The sequence below is a fragment of the Enhydra lutris genome, unplaced genomic scaffold (genome assembly GCF_002288905.1).
Source record: "Enhydra lutris kenyoni isolate GAN:26980312 unplaced genomic scaffold, ASM228890v2 scaffoldscaffold8, whole genome shotgun sequence".
In the NCBI taxonomy this organism is placed as follows: Eukaryota; Metazoa; Chordata; class Mammalia; order Carnivora; family Mustelidae; genus Enhydra; species Enhydra lutris.
The window spans coordinates 43,620,757-43,647,721 of record NW_019154092.1 but is presented as its reverse complement, the minus strand read 5'-3'; the positions used below and the strand labels follow the sequence as shown (position 1 = coordinate 43,647,721).

Here is a 26,965-nt window from a genome sequence, read left to right as displayed (position 1 = left end):
AACTGACTTTGCAACAGCTAAAGAACCCTGAAGCCGCCTTGTCCTGCCTCTCTACCAGCCTTACACCTGGAGCTGCTCCCACCATTTTGATCTCTGCGGCCAGAATGGATTCTCCACTGCCTCCTTCTGTGCTTCACTAGCAACAATTCAAAGTCTGGGGTGGGGTGTCTGATTGACTGAACCTCAGCCACACACCCACTCTAGCTCCAGGGGAGACTAGGGACACATGTGGCCTTTCAGCTTGTTGCCCTGCACCTTCTCTAGTTAAAGGATTCTACCTCCTCCCCCACTCATCAGGTGGGGAATTACTCCAACATAAATGGGGTTTCAGACTCCAGGCAGCCAAAAAAAAAAAAAAAAAAAAAGTAGCAAATGTCCTCTAGAATCACCATTTCCTCATCCTTGGTTGAGGCCTTGAAAAGCAGCCAATATCCTCTGGGTCCTTTTTTTTAATCTTATAAGACATTATGAGGAGTTCAATTTGGGAATATTTGATTAATGGTAGAGATTCAATCAGAGTGCATTTACTACTAATATTGCAATAATTCCACATTGGAAAACGTAACTGTGAGCAATAAATTCACCTTCTAAAATGCCGATTTTACACAAATAAAATCAATTTGAAATTGATTAACTCATAGCCACTGATGTTTCCCACTAAAATATGAATGATTTAAATTATTCTTAATCAGTATTATAGAAGACTTGAAGTTTTCATGGGTTTTCCCATAAAACATTTTATGACTCCGTGCCTCACTGTCCATTTATAAATAGGGTTGCTGAGGCTTCTCAGAGCCCTGGGCTACCCTCTAATCGATAGGCCCCATTAGGTGCAGCAGTCCCCTGACTACAAAGACACTGCTGGTCTGTTTTTCTTAAATACAAACATACTTGCTAACGCAAAAGCTACAGCCCAAGGTCTATTTGGCATAATGTTTGTAATGCAGAATTCCTTTCAAAGTAATAGCAAAATAGCAACAATAATATGTTCACCATATGCCAGACACCATGTCATATGCTGTGTATGGATTATTTCACTGAATCGTCACAACCTTATAAAGTACATTGGATTATCAATGTTATTTTATAGATAAGAACAACAAGCTCAAAGAGGTTAGTTTTTTGTACAAAATTACACTGCTACCAAATATTGGCGCCTAAAAGCAAACTCTGGCCTCCTTTAAGAGCAACTACAACCCCCTGGCTACCCACCGTGTACTAAACACACACACACACACACACACACACACACACACACACACACACCCTTGTTTTCATTGTATATCTGGATTCCCAAACCAGCCTACAGAAGTAGATGAAACCTATATTTTTTTTCAGTTTTTAATGGAGAAAATTATTGTGCACACTCCAATTTTCTTTGCAAATATCAAAACTTTTCTACAGAAACCTAACCAGAGAAGCATAAATCAGATCGAATAGGTCTGTGCTCCTTAGGGGCCCACCAGCTCCCCTAACCTCCAAATGTCCTTCTGTGTTTTGGAGGGGGAGGATGTACCTCCTAATATGGAAATCACCCAGGATAGAACTCCCCAAATTCAAATTACTCTCTTGACAAAAATATAGGAAACCAGATGGACCCTGCATGGACATCCATTCTCAGATCTTAATTTCCTTTTCATTATTGCCCTGATCTAAGTCTTCCTTCTCCGCCACCCCCCTCAAGCTGTGGCTATCCTCCCTCCTCTGTCTTGTGTCCCACTGACTTGAGCATCAGGGAGATGCCTCCTTGCTCAGCACTGCGGCTTGCAGATTATTTGCCTCCTTCTTTCAAAAGCTTCAACTCCTTTGATGCATATGGCATCAGCTATAGAACCAGCTTCCGTTTTTCCTGCTGCCATCCACTTACCTCCAGGCAAGCACTAGATGGGGTGCTTTAATCACATAGAAAATATCAGGGCAAGATCAGGTTCAGTAGTGGGCATCAGTCCCCATGGTCACTGAGTCTTTCCCAGCAGCTAATGCACCACGTGCTCCTTGCGATTCTGACCCCAAGATGCAATGGTCAGAAATGTCTGGGCTTCTTTACCTGGTGGCTGGTTTTGTGATGATATTTGCTAGTCTCCATGTACCTGGAGTCCTCCCCTGGCATGGGGACCCAGTGCGATTTCCAATTACATTTTAATGGCCAGGACTCTGTCACATGACCACACTTAGATACAAGAGAGTATGTTAGAGGGTAGACTTTGAGCAGCTATTTCCCAGTGATGAATCTATATTATAGAAGAGGATCTAGCCATTTAGGTCACACTCCCAGGTGAGAAATCATCAAACATTTGCAGAGCGTTATTACAATTTGCACAGCACTACATTCTATTTTCACAAAAAGCACACACACCACATAAAATGAGATTTGACTCCTCCTAGAGGCACTTCAACAAAAACTGGAACCTTAGGCCAAACCATATTTCAGCCAGTGAATTCCAGCTGTGGGCCGTTCACCGGGTGGCATGCATGGGGAGGGAGGGACTTCTTTGCTGCTCTGACAACTCAGTTCAGACAGCTTCTGCCAAGACACAAGTCAGCCCTGTCAGGGACTCCCTAGGCATTTGAACACACAAAGAGGGACCATTGTGAATAACAAGAACAAAGAACAAAATAATGCTAGCCCATGTCCTGCAATGGGTGTGCCCTGACTTCTAAAGGTATTTGAACACTTGCATGAACTTTATGGAATTTAGCTTCTCATTTTCTGAAATGGGAAGGACAACCCAAACCCCAGAGTAAGTACCAGATTGGGAGGAAGCCACACTGACTCCAATAATCCAACCGAGAGTTCGTGGTCTTGTGCTTCAGTGTGTTTTCACTTTGGTGTGTTTTCACCAAGAATACAGAGGTTGCCAGCTCCTCCCCCTTAGTAAGACGCCCTCGCCAAACACCTGCAAGGGCTGGCTTATGGGTTGGGTCTCTTTCCCAGGGGTATGTAGGGAGGTGCTGACTCAGGCTCCTCTTTATGATTCAAGGAACAACTGGAACTAGAGGATATCATTAATAAAGGCTGATGACACATCACCATCCGAAAGGCAATCTGGAGTGAGAGTGCTCAACCTAGACATGACCCCTTGCCCTTTGGCTTTCCGGTGACTTCCTCCCTTACACACCCATCCCCAGTGGTTTTCTTTCATCGCCCTATTTTGCACCAAAGAAAAAATGAGTCTTCTGGGAAGGTAAACCCAATATTCCTGATTGACTGACAGAAACAATAAAAATTTAACTGAAGGCTACCGTACAGCAGATTGTACATAGTATCCAAAGCAAATTGCTAATCAAGGACTGATTCTTCCTCAATATCCATCTTCATACATCGCTGAAAGATTTAAGTCAAAGGAGGTGATGTTGTTTTCCACTGTGAACCATTGACCCATTGAAAAAAATCAATGGAGGGCCACAAACAAATAAAAAACAACCTAGTTCTTTATTTCCCTGGGAGAAATAGAAAGCATTGAATTTCCCTGCTTCCTAAATTATAAATAAGGAGGCCATGGAACAATTCATTAAAAGAATAACAGGAAAAAGAATGAAGAAGGAGAAACTTACAAGACTTAGCCAAAAAAGGGCAAAGTTAACCCATTCCTCCAAAGTTAATTATCTTACTAATTTTCTTGACTTTTAGGTCAAACTTAATCTTTTAGTGCAATGGCTATTAACCAGATAGTGCACAGCAGCACCATCTATGGAAAGTAGCAAAAATGTGTATTCAGGGGCTTCCTACAAGGTTTTGATTCACCAGGGCTCTGTCACATGTATGGCTGATTCTCATAAAATATCCTAGTTCAGACCTTGGGTTTTGCTCATGTTTTCAACAAGTCAGCTCCACCAACCACACACGGATAAAGAATTCTACTTCTCTGTACCAGCATCAATATCATGCTTTGCCATTTGACTAGATTTGGCCAATAAAATGTGGGCAAAGTGTTATGTATCTCTCTGAGTCAAAGAGGTAGCTCATAGTTCATTAGCTTTCCCCCTCTGCTGCCATGATTAGTATGTCCCAGAGAGAGGCCGCTCCATCCTCCTGGATCCCACAGCAAAGAAGAATAGAGATCCAAGTCCCCTTCAAGGAAACTGTATATAAACAGAAAGTAAGCTTTTTTTTTTTTAAGGGACTGAGATTTTGAGATTGTTTGTTACTGAAACATAATCTAGCCTATCCTGACTGATATGCTATTCCCCAAAATAAAAGAAATGCTTTATCTCTTTCATAAGCTGGAAGATTTCTACCTTTGCTTTAAGTAAAGAAGGGAACTGACAATTATTAAGTGACTACTATCTGCCTGGTGCTTTACGTAGTGACTTTTCAGTTTTCTAACAGCTCTATGAGAAAGAAAGTACTATTTTCATTTTACAAATAAGGAGACTCTGACTTAAAAAACTTAAGTAATATGCCAATTTGAGCAGGAAGTGATTGCCTTTGGAATCAAACCCACCACCCATATCTGTTTCTCAAATCCATACTCCCCACCACAGGAAACTATTCAAAATATACCTATTTCCACCCTTCTGCCTTTTACCCCTTCTGCTCTACCAGAGTTTCTGTTTATGACATTAGAAAGGAAGACTAATAACAAGGGGAACTGGAAATGAATGTCTGAGGAAGTGAGAATGGGGTATGAACTCTGAGTCAGCCTCCATGGAAAGCACGTGCTCTTGGGTACCAGTAACAGACCCCATAGCACAGCTTTCAAACAGACAACTGTTGGGAGCATGTCTTACATGCCAGCAAAGAAAATGCTGATAATTAAATGAAAATGAAATCATCAATGCAAATTACATTAAAACGTAATCCAGCTTATTCCAGAAAGGGGGATGCTAGTAACTGATTATAAAATATACCCAAAGAGCTTTGATTTCTTGCTGAAGGAATTACATATTTATAACTCCTTTAAAAATAAATTGTCATGCAAGTGTCTTGCTGGGTTCTGAGTCTCCATGACCCCCAAAATAAACATGGGAGTACAAGCCAGAGTAAGTTGCAACCCCCCAAGAGCAAAGCCTTTCTCATGATCTACTGAAAGCAAGCCAGAGATTGACGGCTGCCCTTCCACACGGAGCAGTCTGCTTATTCCATTCACTTGCTGAGCCACGTGCTGGGGACAAGAGAGAGAGCATACCCTGAGGCTGTGACGCTCTTCCCCGAGCATGACAGAACTGAGAGCAAAAGGTCATACCATTCTTGAGATAACACAACACACATCAAACACCCACCCCCACACTTGCTCACTCGCTCACAGCATGGAAGATGTGATGTATTTCCAAATAAATATTTACACCACTTTCCAGAATAAGAGTTCCTAGAGGGATACTTTCTACCATATTACCAAGTGGAAGGCTGTGGCTTTATCAGGTGCCCAACACTCCTCCCTACACCACCAGCACCAGCTCACTGTTCTGTGAAGTCAGTAGTTTGTCCCTGACTAAGCCTTCCTCCTTTTTCTGAACTCCCTTTCCCACTTCCCAAGACCCCCACCTTTCATTTCTAGCATTAATTTAATACCAGTCCTTTACTCAACTTATCAATCTGACCTCCCGATGTTCTGATCTCATTTGAAGCATCATAGAAAGAATTTGTCACAAGCCTTGCTCTCCAGGAATGGTCACTGAGCCATTTCATGATCTCCTTGTTGCAATTTCAGGCACCACCATCAGGTAAAGAAGAGGTCTGGGGAGAAAGGGGCCTCCATTCCTCCCAGGCAGTCCCCTGCTTTGCTCATAGAAAGGGCTAGCCCTGATCTCTGCCTTCATCTCCAGGCACCAAAACCTTCACTGTTGGGTGGTTCTCAGATTTCCTAGATGCAAACAATGCTTTGATTCAGTCCTAGGGGAAGCCAAAGTTCAAAGGAACACTAAGAAGTAAAGCATCATAGGTAAATTTGCTGAAAAATAAACTCTGAAGGTAAGGGGTTGCAAGTTTTAAACCATTCTTTGTTTTAGATGAGCTGTGCTATTGCCTTGATAGAAATTCTTGCTGTCTCAGACTTCCCCATTCTGTTTTTCTGCCTGTGTCTCTATTTCCTTTATTAACCACTATCTCTTTGAAGGTTTTCACTGAAATCCAGGTCAAAAAACCCCTCTGTGTGAAACACTCTCTGATTTCCCTCTTTTTAGGAGGCTCCTTCCTCTGCCCTAATGGATTTGGCATTTTGGTGTTTCATTACTCACTGTTTTGTATTGTTTAATTATTTCCCATTAGAATGTCATACATCCTAGAGAGGAAGTGTGAGGTTTGTTACCTACAAACCATTCCTCCTTCCTGGGAGAAACAGCCTCTCTCCCCTTCTAAGGCGATTCTGCTCCATCTTTCTTGTTGGGGGTGGGTCTAAACCCACAGCTGCTACCACCCAACCTTGGACATCAGACCCAGGTTTGGCTCATCAGTGAAATTATCCCACTTCTCAGTGAGTCATTCTGGAATTAAAAGTACTCTAAGATGGGGTCATTTCTGGAGCCACTGTCCCAGAGAGTTTAGAAACTGTAACAACAGTGGAGCCCTGGGACTACTGGCAGTCATCATGCTAACACATGAAGGTGTTACATGATATCACACGATGCTAACACATGAAGTGAGGTGGAAAGAGCTAAACTATGGGAAGAGGGAGAGACTATTTGTTGATACATCTGGATCCAGCCATACCTAGAGCTAAACATATTCCTCTTGAACTTAACATTTACATGAATTAACCCTTTGTTTCTTCTCAGTTAGTCTCAGTTGACTTTCTGTCCCTTGCAACAATAAGAGTCATAATAGCACCTCTTCCCAATGTAATGATAAAATTGTTATTTATCTTATTTCTTTTTATTCTTTTTATTCTTTTGCAGGAGAATGAGGTGGAAACAGCCTGGACACTGAGCCCTATGTTTGAGGACATTAGTGTATTTGAAAAGAAGAGAAGAGTTAGAAGTGTGCCTCGCTTCCTGGAGAGCAACAAGAACATGCCAGACGTTTGCAGTATACCATGGGGGGAGGCCCTTGGAAAGCCACCTGGGCCTGGGAGGTGGTCAAAGTCTCCATAATACAATAACACAAGACTTTAATATTTCAAAGCAAGTGAGCTTAACTCCAGGTTTGCTCTAGGACTCTTCTTTCCTTGTGTGATATTAAACTGTGTTGTCTTTCAGAACACTCACCTTGATCCAATGTGTTTCCAATCTGTTTCCTTTGTAGGTGAACAATGAGGAAATGAGATGTAATTATTGGGACCAGAACTCACTCTTCCCAAACTATTACAGCTCAACCAAGGAGACACTATTAATATCTGGCCAGAGAATAAAGCATTTTAATTTATAAGAAATTGAGGGAACAAGGATCCCACTTTTGCTTCTGGGGGTAAAATGGGAGGAAAAAGGCCTTTCATGAAGCTGAGGGTACAGAGACCCAGATTAATAAATTTAAAAGTAGAGAGTGCACGAAAACGGAGAGGAGACAAAGATAGGAGAGGGAATAGTTATGGCATATCCACCACCCAAAGGCCTAAGCCTGAACTAGCCTTTGGAAGTGTGGTATAGAAGAATTAATCCTGCTGGAGACAGTTGCAATCTCTGACATTCCAGCCCTCTAGACCTCTACTGTTAAGAGTCCTTTGTGTCTTTCCACAGCCTAGAGATTTTGATCTGGTGAAGTCTGGTGAGGTGGGAAAGGACCCCTATCTAGTTGTCTTGCGTTGTAGAGGCATGGCAGAAGAACTTCTCAAAACATGCAAGGCAATAAGATCACATTCCTGATTAGCAAGTCCTTCTTACTAGAGGACTTACAAGTCCTCTCTGCCTATCTGACTTCATTTTTAACAAGCTTCATTCCCAGAGGTTTTGTTAAGTGAGGTGTCATGATCAGAGTGTAGGAAAAGAGGTCTTCGGGGGTGTCAGGTCCATCCCCATCAGTCCTCAGAAGGGACTACTCCTTAGAGAACAAAGACAGAATGGTGCTGGATTGGGGTCTTATGTTACAATGTCCAGCAATGACTATTCATTCTCCCTATTAATATTCAACCCGCAACCATACGGTCAGAGCTGGAAGTTTATATCTTTATGAATTACGTTCATCAGAAATTCAGTTCTCTGAAAACAGTGTTGCTGAGTCAGTTGGTACTTTCACTGTAGAACATTATAACATATTTACTGAATGAGAAACACTCCCATCCTCCCCCCTACCCCCCAGAAATCTACAGGGATGGTATGTTCTTAATCACCAGAAAACCACTAAAAGAAAAGTGGCCCAATGGTTTGGAAAGGGAGGAGTAAGAAGAAAAAAATAGGTTTAAAATATGGCATTTTAGAATCTATCTTTTATATCCTTTTTTTTTTTTTTCAGGAGAAAATGAACTAGAAGTCACAATTTAAAGACTAGATTGAGGTAACCTCTCTGGAAATAACAAAATTCATTATTTGAAGACAATTCTTGCATGATAATACTAAAAATAACAGGAAACTCAGGAAAATGACAGTTAGTCCAACTCCTACCCAACCAAATCAGACAAATGGGTCATTCAAAAACTCCCACTTGGAAACTACAGTTCTGGTATGCTCAATTTTCAGCGAATTTAATAGGATGTCTTGGAAAGCACCCTGGACAAGTGAAAAGAATTAAAGTTTCATCTTATCTCTGCCACTAATTACCTCTGTGGCCTTGAATAAGCCATTGAAAGTCCCCAGAAATCAAATATGATGATCTCACAAGGTTTTTGAACTCTAACCTTCCATGACTACGTGGAAACTAATTTAGGTTACAGGAAAAATAATCTTGTACTTAGAAAAATTGTGTTTCACAATTAAAATAAAAGCCACCATTTAAACAACACTTCCTGTATACCAAGTCCTTTATATATGTCATCTCCAATCATTAAACTTATAAAAATATATTATTATCCCTATTTTACCAGTCTAGAAATTAAGGTTCAGAGAATTTAGGTCAATTGCCCAAGATTTACCAACTATTAAAAGTTGGAATCAGAACTCACAGACCTTATTCAAAAACTTGTGCCTCTTTCTTCCTATGGCTAACTGCCAATTTTACTGGCAAAAAGTAGAAGGGAATTTCTGAGATTTATGATGTGAAATTTCTGAGAACAAAGGGAGGGACCATAACAGAAGAAGATCGCTGACCACCAAAAATTTGTGACCATCTGTAGGAATAAGAAAATAGACATATAGCCAGGTACAACCCCACTTGCTTTCAGGTGAGGCCAAGCAGCTGTCTATCCAACAAAATATGAAGGAAGTGATATTTTTCATTTATAGACCATCATTTTTGAGAAATACATGAGACTCACAAATACCCTTTCTCCAACAGACAAGAGCAGAGAACTCCAAAGCTGTGGAGGATGAAGCCATAATATGGAAATAGCCTGAGTCCCTGAATCAGTGTGTGAAAAAGATCAGCCTTCTGTCCAGGAACATTTAAATTAAACTACGACATTAGTGAGGAAAGCACTTCTATTATGTGAGACACTAACAACTTACAGTTTGTTTCCTACATCATCTAGCATTTCCCTAGCAACTCAGGGTACCAGATGAACTACACAGTGATCTTATCTCTTCATCCTTAATATATCCCAGTGACATAATGTTTCTCAACCTGTGTATTGAGGAGAGGTGAGGGAGTTGGGGAGGGAAGTTGGGGATTTGCTATTCCAGGCCTTAAAGAACAGGGAAGGGGCATAGAGAAAGAGTATGTCCAGTTGTTCCAGCCCATTCACAAACTCATCCCATCTTGGCAATTCATGCACACATAAGTATTTGTTAAGAAAGTCTTGGTAATTAGGATATGTACCAACACACAAATTGCATCCAGCTTCATAACACCCAACCACATATTATCAGTTGAGAAACACTGCCCTAACATTTGAAGATGATCACACCTTTTGAGTCAACCCTTCATCAATCTTTGAAACCAATCCTTTGAAACCAATGCAGAGAAATAAAAGAAGAACCAGGACTCAGTTACTATGTTTATTTCCTAGAGATGTCATAATAAATTACCACAAACTGGGTAGCTTGAAACAACATAAATTTATCCTCTAATAGCCCTAAAGGTGGGAAGTCTGAAATTAAAGTATGTTGATTTTCTCTGAAGACTGTAAGAGACATTTTGTTCCATGACTCTCTCCTAATTTCTGGTGGTTTCTGACAATCCTTGGCATTCCCTAGGCACATGAATCCAATCACTACTTCTTCCCTGAGTCTGTGTCCAAATTTCTCTCTTTGTGTAAGGACATCAGTCATATTGGATTTAATGCCCACCTTCTTCAAGTGGGATTGTACCTTAATTTGTAGATTACATCTAAAAAGATGCTATTTCCAAATAAGGTCACATTCTCAGCTACCAGGGGTTAATCTTCAACACGTATTTGTCAGGGGGACACAATTTCCTCTATTGCAGCTACAAAGGCAGTTCTGATTTTCTAGCCAGGTTTTTATAACCGGCCTACTATAATCTGATCTATAATTAAGCCTCGTTGAACAAGGCTCCTTGGAAGGAAGTTCGAATCTCAAGCCCCTGTGCACACGTTCCAGCCCTGCTTTCTCTCTAGTGCTCTTACTGGAACTGGAGTCCTGCTTGTGCAAGTCCAGCCAGAGTGTCCCTTCCTGCCTGCCCCTTAGTCTCCTTGATACAGACTCCTTACGTCTCTAGAAGTCAGACTGCTGTTCTCCGCAGTATCACTCTGAAACACACTCCTCCTTCACCCACCCCAGCCATGACTAGTGGACCGGACTGTCCAGTCTCTGTCAGTTTGACAAACTCTCCCCACAGCCAACTAATCTCGATGGCCATCAGTCCCAGGCCCAGAAAATGTACCCTTGATCTGGGGGAAGGGAATTCAGGGAGCATAAATGTGACAGCAGACCCAGGAACATGTTCGGGGCAGGCAGAGCCCCTTGAGGAGAACCCTGAGAGCGCGGTGGTCGTGGCAGGGACTGCAGAGCTTGTGTGGAAGGGCAGGAACCGCCACGCAGGTACCGAAGAGTCTACGGAGTGGGTGGTACGTGTGGGCGGGGGTAGCGCTCCCCAGGCAGTCACAAACCCCCAGAATCTGGCACAAGTGCAGGATATGCAATGACCCTCTAGAGGCCAGAGCAGGGCCGTGGTCCAAAACCCAGGACAACCAGTGCAAGCTGATGAGAATGCAGCCACCTGTACACAGGGAAGAAGGCTGCGAATCCCGAAGGGGAGTGTGGAACGTTGCTTTAGGTGTTCATGTCTCCTCAGGTTCTGTGGTAAATCTGCTAGGAGGCAAGTTTCCTGCTCAATTTCTCATGTCCTTCTTGTTGGGGAAGAAACACATTCCAAGGGATGGGCAGCCCCTGGGCCCATAGGAGAGGACATGTGGATGAAGATAATTAAAATAGAAACACCAGGGGTGCCTGGGTGGCTCAGTGGGTTAAAGCCTCTGCCTTGGCTCGGGTCATGATCTCAGGGTCCTGGGATCCAGCCCTGCATTGGGCTCTCTGCTCAGCGGGGAGCCTGCTTCCTACCTGCCTCTCTGCCTACTTGTGATCTTTCTGTCAAATAAATAAATAAAATATTTTTTTTAAATAAAAAATTAAAAAATAATAGAAACACCACACTTTTTAAAGCCAGGAGGTCGTGGTTGACTCCCTTACTTTACAAATGAAGGACCAAGTTCCATTTACCTGTTATAGCCTCGGGGTGTCACTTCCTGCCTCTGTCACTTTCCTGCCTGGTCACCAGCTAGGAACCAGGTATGGATAGAACTACAGAACACCCTCAGGGGCTTCCAGAGCTTTAAGCAGCAGGCTCTGAATATGAATGGGAGGGAGCAGTAACACATAAGGCTCCCCAGGGGACTCTCAGTCATTCCCAGTCTGGTTCCAGTTTGGAACGCCCAAGTCTAACTCTCAGATTTATGAAGCTGACTCTTCCCCTTACCAGCAGGTAGCTTGGGGAGCAGCACCGGGTTTGGGTAGAAGCACCTTCTGCCCCCAAACTGTGCAGAACAGGTTTGAGAGCGAGGACTAGGCTAAATAAATAAAATAAAAAGATTAAATACATTAAAAAAAAAAAAAAAACAAAACACCTCTTCCTGGCCCCCTGGCCCCAGATCTTTCTGAGAAGACTGTACTGCTTTCCAAGATGTACTCCAGGAGGAAGAGCCCCAAGACTGGGGCAACAGGAGGTCCCCCAGAGGCTGCGTGGTAATCAGACCCCATTCGTTAGCAAGCCCGACCCTTAGGACAATCAGAGCGAGGGATTTTCACGCCTGCCTGTCGTGTTTAATCAATCAGCACGACAAGCTTGTTAGACCCGCACTGCAGCAGGACCCAGAGCTGCCTGCCAAACTGTTCCTGTGAGAAGCTGCTGAAAAAGGGGAAAAGCAAAAGGAAAAAAAGAAAGAGAGAGAGGGAAAGGAAAACTTCACAAAAGCCAACCAACTGTATTAGTGTGATGGGACAAGGACCCCCCAGGGGCCAAGGGCAGCTTTTCAGAGGGAAGAGCTGGGCTGAGCCCATACCTTGAGCCCCTAAGGCAACCTGTCACTTGCTCCTCAGAGACATGTGACATTCACACATGTTGGCCCCGTGGAGGACACACAGGTCGTGCCTCCTTCTGCCCTGGCTACTGTCAGGGTTCAGTCTCCCAGTCACGCGGAGGACCAGACCCTCGCCGTTGCCAGCCCATCTTCCTCTGCTCCGGAGCCCCCACCAATCTCACTCAGCACCACCAGGACATTTGTGGTTAATGAAATTCAGTTGCAGAGTTTTAAACAGGTCACTCCAGCTCTCTGCCTATCTGACTTCATTTTTAACAAGCTTCATTCCCAGAGGTTTTGTTAAGTGAGGTGTCATGATCAGAGTGTAGGAAAAGAGGTCTTCGGGGGTGTCAGGTCCATCCCCATCAGTCCTCAGAAGGGAAAACTAGGGTACTGTAATAAAGTGCTAAATATGTAACAGGTGCCACGTACATTATGCTATATAATAAATTATTTTAAAAAGTAAGTTGAAACTTTAAGAGTAGAGATCACAGAAGTCAGGTAGAAGCAGGCTGTGGCTGAAACCACCTTAGTTCCCGAGCTCTAAAAGAAGGGAAAGGATTCATTTGCTAAGGGCCACTGTGACAAAGTCCTGTAAACTGATGGCTTAAGACCATAGAAATGTAATCTCTCACAGTTCTAGGGACTAGAAGTCAGAAGTCAAGGTATCAACAGAGTTCATTCCATCTGAGGGCTCTGAGGGAGAATCTGTTCCGTGCCTCTCCCAGATTTGGGGGACAGCTGTCACTCCTCAGTGTTCCTTGTCCTGTGACCTTATCACTCTGATCTGTCTCAGTTGTCCTAGGGCGTCCTCCTTGTTCCTCTTCACATCATCTCCTCTGTGCATGTCTCTTCGCCTCTTTTACAATGACCTCAGTCATATCATATTGGTCAAGGACCACCCCCATCCAATAGGATGTCATCTTAACTTGATTAAAGCCACAAAGACTGTCCTTCCAGAAACTGCCACACTCACAGGTACCAGTGGCTAGGACTCCGACATAGTATACAAACTTTTGAATGTTGTACACAAATTGCATGTTTTTCAAAGTCCTTTGCTATCTATTTCCTTAAAAGGAAGGGGGTAGAAAACATTTCCCTTCAGCCCCATTCCACACCCTCCCTGTGTAGGATGACTAAACTCCATGATGCTTCCTCAGAAACCCAGTCTGTGTGCTCGTAATGACTAGTAATGACAAGGCAGCCCCTTTCCTTAGGCCAAGTTTGATTTCTCACTCACTATGCTTTAGGCCAACACAACTGATGCTCCAGCCACTGGTGGGCTGCCATCTTTTAGTGACAGTGAGGTCAAAGAGAGAGAGTCATGAAGGACTGGAGAGGAATCTGAAGTTGGAAGTAAACGAGGCTTCTTCAAACAACCATGAAAGATGGGACAAGCCTTGTATCTGTATGCCTGAATCTCAACCACTTTGGCCACTTCTTTGTAGCACCTCAATAACTCCATGTGGCTTTGATGAAGTGGTCAAGGTTCGGACCACCTCCCCTGCTCAAAATGACCCAGGTAGTTGACTGGCAACAACCAGGACTGGGGCAGGTAGAACAGCCATTTTTCAGGTTCTTTGACATATCTCAGCTCTATCGGGAACTGAGATTTTCAGACATGTAATTGAAAAGGCAGAGCCTGGCTGGCTTCTGGGTTTGGAGTTTAGATAAGAAAACCAAAGTCTAGGGGGAAAATTCAAAATAGACTCTGTGAGGATACAGTGAATCTAGCAATTTGAAATGAGTTTTGGCTTCAGCTTCTAGTCTTCCTGCCCATTAAAATGAAACTTTTCTTACAAGGAATCAGATTTTTAAGTTCAACTCATTAGTTTCCTCAGAGTGAAATGAGGTTTGGAGGACTAGATTTCACTGAAAAACCAGGAGGCCGTTTGGTCTCTTACAGATGATCAGTAATTAAATATCTGGTGTGACTGGCCTTACTACCTCCTAAGCACTGTGGAGGTTACATGAGAAGACCATGACCCTGGCCTCTTCCCTCAAGGAGTTTAGAATACCATGGAGAGATCTGATTTGTGTATCTGAAACAAAGAATTTCAAGTGATAGCATAAAATAAAGTGCTAAATAAAATATAAACAGGTCACAATGTGCTGTAGGGGCCACGGGCCATCCATGTTAAGGAAGGAATAATTTTATGTGGAGTTACAGGGAGAACTCTCCATGGAGTCCAGCCTGCTCACCCCCACTCACCTGGCTACCATGTCTGGAAACATTCAACTTTCAGATCCAAAATGGTGCCAACCATTATCGCAGTTTTTCTCAACTTTTTGACCACAACACACAGCAAGAAAAATACTTTCTATTGCAACCCAGTACTCACAAGAGCATCCAGAAACAGTACTATTCTTAACTCGTTGTGTTTGCTTTTCTAGATCTGCCCTCTACCCTTCTCCAGCTGCTGCCCGTGGATCCTATCTGTAGGCTCTGTTGCCCTCCAGCCAAAAGTGGGTTTGGCCAATGGGAAGCACTAGCAAGCAATGCAGATGGCAGGAGGAGAGTGGGGGTGGGCATTTTCGCATACTGGCTCCTACCTGCCAGCTCACTGTGGAATGTTGGCCTGCCTCTTCTGAAGGTCACAGCTCCTGTCAGACATCCTTCTCCTTATAGCATTCCGGAAGCTCGTTTTCTGTTTAGGTCTTCAGGCCTAAGAACAATAAAATCTCCCTGCTATTTTCAGGCCCAGATGCTATACCATCTTTGACCGCTTTTGCCTTTGCCAATAGTCAGTTTTATTAAACAGTACTCAAATTATTCAATTTGAGTCTCATCTGTTTCCTGACAGAACCTCGCTGATAGAAATCCTTACCCTGACCACATGGGACACAATCTGATGTTCTTTATTCCATTCTTTAAAAAAATCTGAACAAACAATGGTCTCTCCCTTAATTGATTTCACAACCAGTGGGTAGTGAGCCATCGTTTGGGAAACATTTATTTTCATCAAAAATAACTTAGCTTGTTGTTCTAACATGTTCTAACCATATTCCCATCAGTGGAATGTTTGGAACTAGTCTTACAGTTAGACGAGCTCCTGGCTAAGCAGTATTCATTGATCAGTCTCTCCTTTATACTTGGTCCCCTTTTAAAGCTCTCAGCCCTATAACTGGGCTTCTTTCAGTACTGATTACTGTTTTTACCTGGTCCCTAGCTGGCCTATAACCTGGCCTCGGTCCAAGCCCTGTGCCCTGGTGTATCACTTTCCTAACATTATTGTAACCAACTCCCACAAACTGAGTGGCTTAAAACAATATAAATTCATTCTCTCACAGGTCTAGAAGCCAGAACTCTGAAATCAAAGTGTCTGAGGCTCTAGGAAAGATTCTGTTCTTTGGGTCTTCAGCTTCTGGTAGCTACAGGTTTTGGGGCCTGTGGTTGTACCACTCGAATTCCTGCCTCTGTCTTCACACGGCCGTCTCCTCTCTGCACCTTTCCCCTGTAGGTCTCTTGGAAGGACACTGGGCATTAGATTTAGAGCATACTTGGATAATCTAGAATGGTCTCACCTCAAGATCGTTAACTTAGTTACATCTGTAAAGAACTTTTTTCCAAAAAGGTCACTTTTGTTTCTCAAATTTCTTATATCAGTGAGATTATATGATAATTGTCCCTCTCTGATTGACTTGTTTCACTTAGCATAATACCCTCTAGTTCCATCCACGTCAAGCAAATGGCAAGATTTCATTTTTTGATGGCCATATAATATATATATGTATATATACATATATATATATATACCACATCTTCTTTATCCATTCATCTGTCGATGGACATCTGGGCTCTCTCTTTCCATAGTTTGGCTATTGTGGACATAGCTGCTATAAACTTTGGGGTACAGTTGCTCCTTCACATTACTATATTTGTATCTTTGGGGTAAATATCCAGTAGTGCGATTGCTGGGCCTTGGGTAGCTCTATTTTCAACTTTTTGAGGAACCTCTATATTTTTTGCCAGAGTGGCTGTACCAACTTGCATTCCCACCAACAATGTAGGAGGGGTCCCCTTTCTCCAAATCCTCGCCAACACCTGTCATTTCCTGACTTGTTAATTTCAGCCATTCTGACTGGTGTAAGGTGGTATCTTATTGTGGTTTTGATTTGTATTTCCCTGATGCTGAGTGATGTTGAACACCTTCTCATGTGTCTGTTGGCCATTTGGATGTCTTCATTGCAGAAATGCCTGTTCATGTCTTCTGTCCATTTCTTAATTGGATTATTTGTTCCTTGGTTGTTGAGTTTGATAAGTTCTTTATAGATTTTGGATACTAGCCCATTATCTGATATGTCATTTGCAAATATCTTCTCCCATTCTGTTGGTTGTCTTTTGGTTTTGTTGACTGTTTCCTTTCCTGCAGTCACATCTTTTTTAAATATCTGTGAAAGCAAAAGGAACATCTTTCTTGTATGACTCTCAAAACTTCTGGGTACTAATTTCCCTTAGGCACTGAAAATATCCTCCTGAAAAAATAAAACTGTGCTCTGAGCTTCATTCAATGATTGTTTTATTAAATTGACAATTCATAGTAGTCTTTCTCCATCTTCTGTTCAGGAGCACTGGACAAGCCCTGGGCTAGGTAATGTGCTTTATAAGTCAACATTCTGCATTTTGCTCTTATATCTGATTTTGCAAAGCACAGAGCAGTGTACGTGGAAGCCAAAATAAATTGTTGGCATCTTCATGAAATTTTATCCAAATCATATTGTTTAAATCTAAAAATCAATAAATGAATTTAAGGTCTTATAATCACAATAACCTCATCTGCATTTATTATGCATCAAGCCCAGAAGCCTCTGATAATGAGTACTGACAGTGCCAAATAATGACAATAAGAGATGTTTTAAATGTTAGCAGTTAAAGAAAGCTATGGTTTTCATTTTGCTAATCTCAACAAGAAGGAGTAAATTGGCCAAGCCCAAGAAGAAAGCCTCTTCCTCTAACCTGTGGAGTAGAGACAACCCAGTCCTGCCCACTGGGAAACATCTCATGTGAAAACTGTTAAGTTCAATGGACAAAATGTATTAGTATCCATGAAAGCAATCATGGCCATCCCCAGGTTTTTGAACCACTTACAGTGGCTTGGTGCAACCCTCTATGAGAAGTATAAATTACCTGGGCCCCGCATTATTTCCCTTGGAAATACCTTTACCTGGCTACCCATGACTGGCCATTAGCAGAATTGTAAAGTGGTACGGTAACACAGTGGAAATAAATAAATAAATAAATGGAGGTATGGATTTGAGTCTGGACTATATTATGTCTACTGAACCTGGGCTAGCCATTTATGAACTCCCTGAGCCTCTATTTTCTCTTTGTAACCTAGAAGTAATGTTAATCCCTCACTTATGGGGTTGCTGGGAGTGAAATAAGAACAGTCAACAAATATTTATCAGGCAATAATTATGTGCCAGGTACTGTACGAGGCATTAGGATATATCAGACAAAACAGATTAAAAAGTCTTGTCTTCACTGAGATTACAGTCTAGTGATAGAAGTTCAAAAATAAAGCATTAAGTTTTTTCCTATTTTTCTATCAAATAACATACATTTTATTATTAATTGGAAGGAGCTTTAAAATGTATTCTAGAATCAAGTCTTTTGTTTAATGTGTTCTGAAAATCTCACTCTCTGGTTTGTTTTTTGTCTCTCATTATTTGTCTTTTGGGTGAGCAACACATCTTAATTTTAATTTAGTCAAATATACCAAACCTTTATTTAATGGTTAAAGTTTTTTGAGTTTTTTTTCCAGACCCTGAGGTCTTCAAGATATTCACCTGTATTATTTTCTAAAAGCTTTAATGCTTTGCCACTCGCACTTAGGGACCATATATGTACCTGGAATTGTTTTCTATATATACTGTGGGAAAAAAGGGTCCTATTTCATTTGTGTCTGTGCATTATTTATTGAAAAAAATTTTCTTTTCCTTTGGTCACCTATGGTCAACTCCATCAAAAATCAAGTGTCCATACATATGCCATTAAATATCTGGGTCATCTCTTCTGTTTCATTTGTCTATTTCTCAATCCTTTTGCCACTACCACACTATCTTAATTATCATAAATTCCCAAGTATCAATTATAAGTAGGCCAAGTTTTCCCAAGTTTTTTCCCTCCAAGTGTGTGTTGGCTACTCTGTCTTTTGATTTTAGTACAAATTTTAGAATAAGCTTGTCAAGTTCTAGAAAATAACTGGCTGGTAATTAGATAGATATTACATTGAATCTCTAGGCCCATTTGAAAGAACTGACGTCTTTGATGTAAATCTTCTCTAAAGAATCTGTAGATCTATAGGTTTGTGGTCAATTTCTGTAAATATTCCATATGGATTTTAAAAATAATATACATTCTGTTGCTGTTGGGTACAGTGTTCTATATATGGTCGTGAAGTATTTTTGTTAGTTGCGCTGTTCAAATCATCTCTCTTATTAATACGCTGGGTCTTCTGTTTCTGTCAATTACTGAGAGATAATTTATCATATCCATTATGATTGCAGATTTGTATATTTCTCTTTGTAGTGCTATCAATTTCTGATTTACATATTTTGAGCATGTTATTAAGAGCACACAAATTTTACATGCAGGTAAAGCCCAATTTAAAAAAAAATCACCAAGGAAATTGAGCCAAAAAAACAAAAATAGATTTGGAGGGGGTGTGGGAAACAGTCTAAAAATTCTAGACTTGAAAAACAAAGCAATAACAAAAACTAAGAACTCAATGGATGGCTTTATCCCAAATTAGATGGCTGAGGAATTAGTGAACTGAGAATCAGGTTAAAAGAATCTATCAAGATTAAGCATGAACAAACAAAAGGATAGAAAATGCAGAGGAGTAGGTAAGAGACAGAAAACGTGAAGTGAGAATATGTAACACCATTAACTGCTATTCCTCAAAGAGAAGCAAAAGCAGTATTTGAGAATATAAAACTGGGAACTTTCCAAAACTGATTAATTTAAGAAGCCTAGGGCAGGTAAGTAGTCCAGGACCATCTTAATCCAATTTCAAGACCCGAGGCTTTGGGTGTTCCCAGGGACTAGAAGTTCAGCCCTGGTGCCTGTGATAGCTGTTTTGTTTTGTTTGTTTTCCCATTAGCCCTCCCTCCCAAGGTGAAATCTTGGACAGAAATCTTAGATTTCTACTGTTTTTCTCTCTTGCCCCAGAAGGCTGCCAAAGTACAGCTATTCCATTAGCTAGTGACCAATAAGCAAAAAGGAACCACTCCATTTATTTGCAGCAGAGAGAAATTTAGTTCATAACCAGGGAACTGGTTGTAAAAATATAAGGACTGAAGGAATGAAAGGAAAAGGGCAAATTGCCCAGAGATCAGGAAGTTGTTTCACGCCCCGGTTTGGAGCCCATTAACCCACATGAAATGCTCTTGCCACTTTAGCTGAAACTAACCCACTGCTTCTCATCAGAAGCTCAGGGGTTAACCCCTGTCATGCTGCAGAAACCGCCACCGAAGTTGTCAGGGTGGGAAAACGTCTTCTTTCTCTCCTAGTCCTTCAGCACAGGACCACCAGGAGCAGAGCTGCAGTCAACAGCTGGTCTAGACTGCAAAGTAGATTCAGGGTCCTTTTCCCTTAGAAACTAAAAAGCCAGGATAGATGTGGAATGTCGTGATGAGAAACCACTTATCTGAAACTCTGCAAAAGGACTGAAAATCGGGGAGGCTTCTTTATATCAAAGCATCTAAGGTCCTTCAGGCAAAAGTGAGACAGTTCATTCTTAACTGATATAATTTCAAACAACGAATGAATTTAGAGACAAATATTTTTCACTGGTAAAGGAAGGAAGCAGTAGTCACTTAAAGAAAAAAGTCATGATGACACTTTACAACTACAGCTTATCCTTGGAGTAATATCCGTCCTCATTAACTTGGTCATTGGCTTTGTCTGTGGCTGGAATGTCAGCATGATGAATGGCAGGGCAGATTTCTCCTTCATCAGTCTGAGTTAATTTTTGTGTTCTTATTCCTTTCTTCTCTGTGCAGCTTTCCACTGACATTTCCCATTGCCAGAGACTAACTGTTGGAGACCCGCTGGAAAGGAAGTCAGGATATGTAGTTTTCAGGCTTTGTGCCCTCTGAGTTAACAGAGCAGCCTCCTGAAAAGAACTTGAGAGCCAACAGGAAAATCAACCACAGAACCTACCTCTTCAAGTTCAGCAAATGCTCTGGAGAACAATGTGGTCTTGAATGACAATCCCCTTCTTCTAGTTTCCCATCTCTGTCAAGATCTTAGCTCATTGTCTATAACTGTCTTTTTAGCTCACTTGAAAGGAAATGATTTTGGGATTTTTCTTCAGCTATTTTAGTTGCTTGAACAAAGTGGTTATTTTGGTGAAATTAGCCAGTTTACCATTATCCACCCCATCTACTTTTGAATCCATCTTACACATTCCTATCTTCCGGGGCACCTGGGTGGCTCAGTCATTAAGTGTCTGCCTTCAGCTCAGGTCATGATCCCAGGGTCCTTGGTTCGAGCCCTGTTTAGGGCTCCCTGCTCAGCAGGAAGCCTGCTTCTCCCTCTCCCCCTGCTTATATTCCCTCTCTCGTTATTTCTCTCTCTCTCTCTCTGTCAAATAAATAAATAAAATCTTTAAAAAATGTAACAATCTTCCTAAACTCACCTCTGATCATTTCAGGAGATGGGCACCTCACAGGCAAATGAGAAATGATGCCAGCCAGCTTGTGGGGAAGAACATTTTGCCTGTGGATAGCCCTAATGCTGACCTGAATAGGGGTATGCGAGCTCAGGACACAGGGCATTTTTTATTAGGTCACATTATTCAATGTTCTTACACTCAGTGCAACCCAAAATACATTTTTCCAAGCTATGAGTCCTTTCAGTAGAATTGAAGCCATATGTCTTTAATTCATGGACAATTGACTCATTAACCGATTATACGGTGAGAAAAAGTTGATGTCCTCAAACTTTTCAAACATGGCAGTGAGGATTGTTTCTCATCATTTTCCTTAGAAACATAAAATGTATTATGCCAAAAAAAATTTTTTTAGAATATGTTAAACACAAACTCGACATGGTCTCAAAGTGTCGAGCCCTGGAGGGAGCTTAGAGTGTTGGAAAGGGAAGAATGTTAGGGTCTAAGATGGCTCATGTGTCTACCTTCATTGGAAAGGAATTTTCCATCCTCTTTTACTTTCAGTCCTCACCTCCACATTGCTGACATCAAATTCTTCATCAATACAGTTCACAAAAGCCGTTTTCATCCATCACGTCACTAGATCCTCAGTAAAACCCCATGAAATCAGCACTTCTAAGCAGTATTTTTCTTCCCATTTAATAGAGGGGAAGATGCAGCTCATAGAAGTTAGCTGTTTTACCCAAAATTTTACCCAAGTTGGCTGTTATAGGCAGCCTCCAAAATGGCCCCCAACTGTGCCTGCCTCTCACATTGTACTGGGATTGGGTAATCAGCAGGAATGATGGTATGCCACTTTCAAGATGAAGTGTTGAAAAGGCCATAGCTTCAGTCCTGGGGGCTCTCTCTCTCTCTCTCTCTCTCTCTCATACACACACAACTCAATCTGAAGAAAGCCATCTGTCATATCATAAAGACACTGAAGGAACCTATGAGAGGCCCACACGGTAAGGAACTAAATTCTCTAGTCAACAGCCTGCAAAGAACCGAGACCTGCCCAAAACCATGTGAGTGAACTTGGAATTGGCTCCTTCAGCCCAGTTAAGCCTTCAGATAACTGTAGCTGTGTCCAACAGCTTAACTGCAACCTCATTTGAGATCCTGAGCCAGGACCACTGAGCAGAGCCACTCCTGGATTCCTCACTTGCAGTACCTGGGAGATAATAAGTGCTCATTCTTGGACTCTGCGAAATTTTGGAGTAATTTGTTACACAGCAATGGATAATTCATACACAGAGCTACATGTGCTCCACAACCACATGACACAACAGTGATACTATGTCTCTATCATCCCCAAAGTGGTCAATCTCATATTCACTAAGAAATATAAGCAGCCTATAAACCCAAGATACAATAGGTCTAGGTGATGGGGAAACTGAGAGAAGAAATAAATTTTGTATATGACAACACAGAACACTGTTGCCTTTATAATGCATTCTTTCACTCTTAAAGCTTTGGGGCAACATTATCTATTTGATCGCAACAGAACAGTCTAAGCTGGCATTCACCTTGCCCTTTGAAGTCCACTTTCTAGATCATAAATATGTCTGCTAGCCAGCTCTCACCTGCTACCAGGGCTTCTACTTATCATCAGAGCTTTCTCCTTCTGAGAAGGAGGACTATAGCTATAGTTGTCTTCTCAGTGTTTATCTAATAGGCCTCCACATCATCTAACCATCAGTTCATAAAGAACGTTACCAAGTGGGGTCCATGGCAAATTGTAACTGACAGTATTTCTAGTCAAGGCATGCTCATTCAACATCTTCAATTCTGCCTAAGCAAGGAGTTGCTATACCTTTTACTGAATTGATTAGGAGTCCCTGGAGGTTCTTAAATCCTGGAGGGTTAAGGGCTTTTGCTACTCACTTGGCAAGCCTTCTACCCTAACAAGGAAGGCTCCACAAATCACAGCTTCTGACCTCTGTGTCTTTTTATATTCCTGAAATGTGAATGCATTCTCCACTCCTCCCTCTCCATATTCTACCTGAATTCTATCTGTTACTTAAAGTTCAGCAGACACTTGAGAAGATTTTTCTGACCCCAATTCCAACCCCAGATGAGTCTTCCCTTCTTTGAAATCCAAGGATCCATCTCATTTTTTTCCTGTATTCCACTGGGTAAATGGTTATATTATTTCCCCAACATGACTGAAACTCTTTGAGATAAGGGAGTTATAGGTTATGGAGCACAAACTCAGTGGTAGGCTCCACACTCTTCTGCATAGCTTACTGAGTACATGGATGTCGTCCCTCTGGGAAGAAGTTGGGCGAGTACTGCCAAATGCTTAATTGACTAGCAGGCTCATTAGTGTTTCCCTACCCCCAATCTTGTCAATGGATTTGGTAAATGATACAAAGGCCTATCTCAAGCTCCAGAGTCCCTAGGTTTTCCTCAGGCTTCTAGTAGATATGCTCATTAGTGTCTCACTGCCTCCATCCTGTCCACAGCTGCTGAAGGGAGTGGCTCTGCGCCACACATGACCACTGGCCACCACTGACTGAGCCAGGGATAGACCCTTGACCCAAAAATGGACCCTCTCGTTAGGATTATGGAAGAATGAGGTCTCTAAGGGTCTGAGGAAGTTGGATCATGGAGGTATAGGACCTTTAAGTTCAAGGTCAGATAGTTTAGTCAGCATTGGCATAGTACCAAGACAATTGGGAATTATGACAGAGCAGAAAATCCAAAATTAGTTAGATGAAACTGGTCTGCAGTAGGAAGAAGTAGAACAGAGAATTTACCCAAATGAAGCATCACTGAGAAACCTTGAGGTCACCTGAGACAGGAATGGGTCTGCTCAGTCCTGACATTCTTTCATTCCCCTGTTGCCTAGAGAACTTTATGTCCTATCCTGGGTGTTCCATAAAATCCACAGGGGTCCTTCAATAACCTCCCTTTATATCTGGGCTAGTCTGTTCCTTGTGATTAGCAAGGCTGGAATTAAACAATGCCCAAGATTTGTAAAAGTTACAAAGGGATAAAAGGTGAACAATTCAGGTTCATATTGATTCTGAAATATCAAAGTCATCTTCAGGACATAAAGCTTTTCTAGTAAAATCTTCTCATTTTCTAGATGAGGAAAAGGATACCCAGAAAGGAGAAGGAGAAGGGACTTACTCCAGGTCACACAGAAACTGCTAGAACTAAGACCAGGACTTGGGTCCCCTCATATTGTTCAGGGTTTTTCTATTACTTTGACATCATCAAGTAAGCTCTTGCCAGTGAGTGTTCTCTGGAGCAGGCAGAATGGGACAAAATTAAAGAGAAATAGCAGAGATCATTAGCACTTTCCCACCCCAACCTCACCAATGGATTTTTGGGAAATTTAGCTTAGATCTCAGGCAAGCTAAAGGAAAAGACGAGAGAGATGCTGATGTTGCATTTCCTTAAAGACCTGGGTCAGAGATGCAGAAGAGAGAAGTGAAATGAGGTTACTGGCTACCCATTTTAAAATACTATCCATATGCATCTTAAGAGGATGCCAAGAAGCAAAGTTTATCAATTTTCCCATAAAAATATGAGGTCAGTCTGTTAATAAGAGAGAAGTATTGCAACTTCTTGGAGCAATTGTGCTGAGCGGGCTGAATTGCCTGCAGAATGCCCTTGTTACATACATCCTTACTGTAATACACCAATTTGGTGCTTGAAATAATCAACATTATTTTGTGTTACAGTGTATTAGATTTCCAGTAACAAAAACGAATCCTCACTGGTCCCATTTCCACATGCATCTTAGTACCTTAAATATTGTAATATCCCTGCAATTAAATGAAAATGATCTCAAAATATTTTTATTGCGATTTAGCTTATGTGAATGTTCCAAACACGTGAAGTAAAGGTAAGATGCAGAATTTTTTTTTAATTTTTTAATTTTATTTATTTTCAGCATAACAGTATCCATTGTTTTTGTACCACACCCAGTGCTCCATGCAGTCCGTGCCCTCTCTAATACCCACCACCTGGTTCCCCCAACCTCCCACCCCCCCACCTCTTCAAACCCTTCAGATTGTTTTTCAGAGTCCATAGTCTCTCATGGTTCATCTCCCCTCCAATTTCCCTCAACTCCCTTCTCCTCTCCATCTCCCCATGTCCTCTGTGTTATTTCTTATGCTCCACAAATAAGTGAAACCATATGATAATTGACTCTCTCTGCTTGACTTATTTCACTCAGCATAATCTCTTCCAGTCCCATCCATGTTGCTACAAAAGTTGGGTATTCATCCTTTCTGATGGAGGCATAATACTCCATAGTGTATATGGACCACATCTTCCTTATCCATTCGTCTGTTGAATGGTAATTAGCCTCATCAATGGGCCAAGAAGGTACTAGGGAACGGGAAACTGTCCCACAATTAGCCAGCAATTGTGATGAATATGCATAAATACAAACAGAGAAGCCCCAGGATCTCTATGAATGAGAAGGAAGAGGACACTCTCTTGTAGCTTTAGCTGGAACAGTCACTTCCAACACTGACTAAGCATTTACTCTATGCCAGACATGGCTTTAGGCACTTTATATGCATTATTTCATATCATCTTCATAAGAAATCCTAGTAGAATTATTTTCTAAATAGAAATAGTAGAATTATTTTCTAGCGGAATTATTTTCTAAAACGAAAATGGAATTATTTTCATTTTCCTCACTTTGTAGATTAAAAACTACAGAATTTAGGGAAGTTAATTAACTTTACCCAGGTCTACTGGTGGTTAAGGATAGAGCTCAAAGACCCAATTCCCCCAGGGCTTTCTCTCTACCTCTCATTTCTTTCTTTTCTTTTTTTTTTTTTTTTTTTAGAGTTTTTTTTTTTATTTGACACAGAGAGAGCTCAAGCAGGTAGAGGGGCAAACAGAGGGAGAGTCAGGCTCCCAGCTGAGCAAGGAGCCCAATGTAGGGCTGGATCCCAGGATCCTGAGATCATGACCTGAGCCAAAGGCAGATGCTTAACCGACTGACCCACCCAGGCGCCTCTCTACCTCTCATTTTGTTTCATTCTAAACATCAGCTTTTTTTTTTTTTCTATCTCCTTCATGTGTTAGGAAGCATGGGCAAGAGTGATTCTGGGGGCACATTCATTTGGTTAAATTGTACTATCTTAAATATTTTAATATTATTAATAATATCATAATTGTAGCAGCAGCAGCAGAATCCAAGAGAAAACTCTTTAGTTTGTGTATGAAAAAATCCCAGGAAGTCTTTGATTGGCCTGACTTGATTCACATGCCTACCCTGAGCCAATCATTACGTTCAAGAAGGTTTTATGACTACGCATAGCTGAGGTCATATACTAGATACTGTGACTGGCAGTCTCCCCAGAATTCCTTTATTGTAGTGGGGGAAGGAGGTGGGGGGATGGTAGGCAGACGAAAGCAGATACCACCCCACTCCTGTTGTGAGAGAGAGAGAGAGAAAGCACATGGAGCAGAGAGCCCAGAGGTACTCCAAGAGGAAGACAAAACACAAGGAAGGACAGACATGAAGATGTTAAATAACATAGTGTGTCCAGAAATCTGCAAGTATTTTAGATAGGTATGAAGGAAGAAGAGGATGTATCTGATAAGGGGGTTAAGACCTGAGACCAATGGGGCGCCTGGGTGTCTCAGTAGGTTAAACCTCTGCCTTAGGCTCAGGTCATGATCTCAGGGTCCCGGGATCGAGCCCCTCATCTGGCTCTCTGCTCAGCAGGGAGCCTGCTTCTCCCTCCCCATCTGCCTGCCTCTCTGCCTACATGTGAGATCTCTCTCTCTCTCTCTCTCTCTCTGTCAAATAAATAAATAAATAAATCTTTA

The 26,965-nt window shown here is 41.8% G+C and overlaps 1 protein-coding gene and 1 pseudogene across 3 annotated transcripts in view; both read right to left on the bottom strand.

The window, feature by feature from the left end:
* The window catches only part of LOC111142448 (G2/mitotic-specific cyclin-B1-like), a 34,224-nt gene that overhangs the window by 2,130 nt on the left and 5,129 nt on the right, over positions 1–26,965 (bottom strand). The window lies entirely within an intron of this gene.
* Positions 1–26,965, bottom strand: part of LOC111142449 — a 66,083-nt pseudogene that overhangs the window by 34,015 nt on the left and 5,103 nt on the right.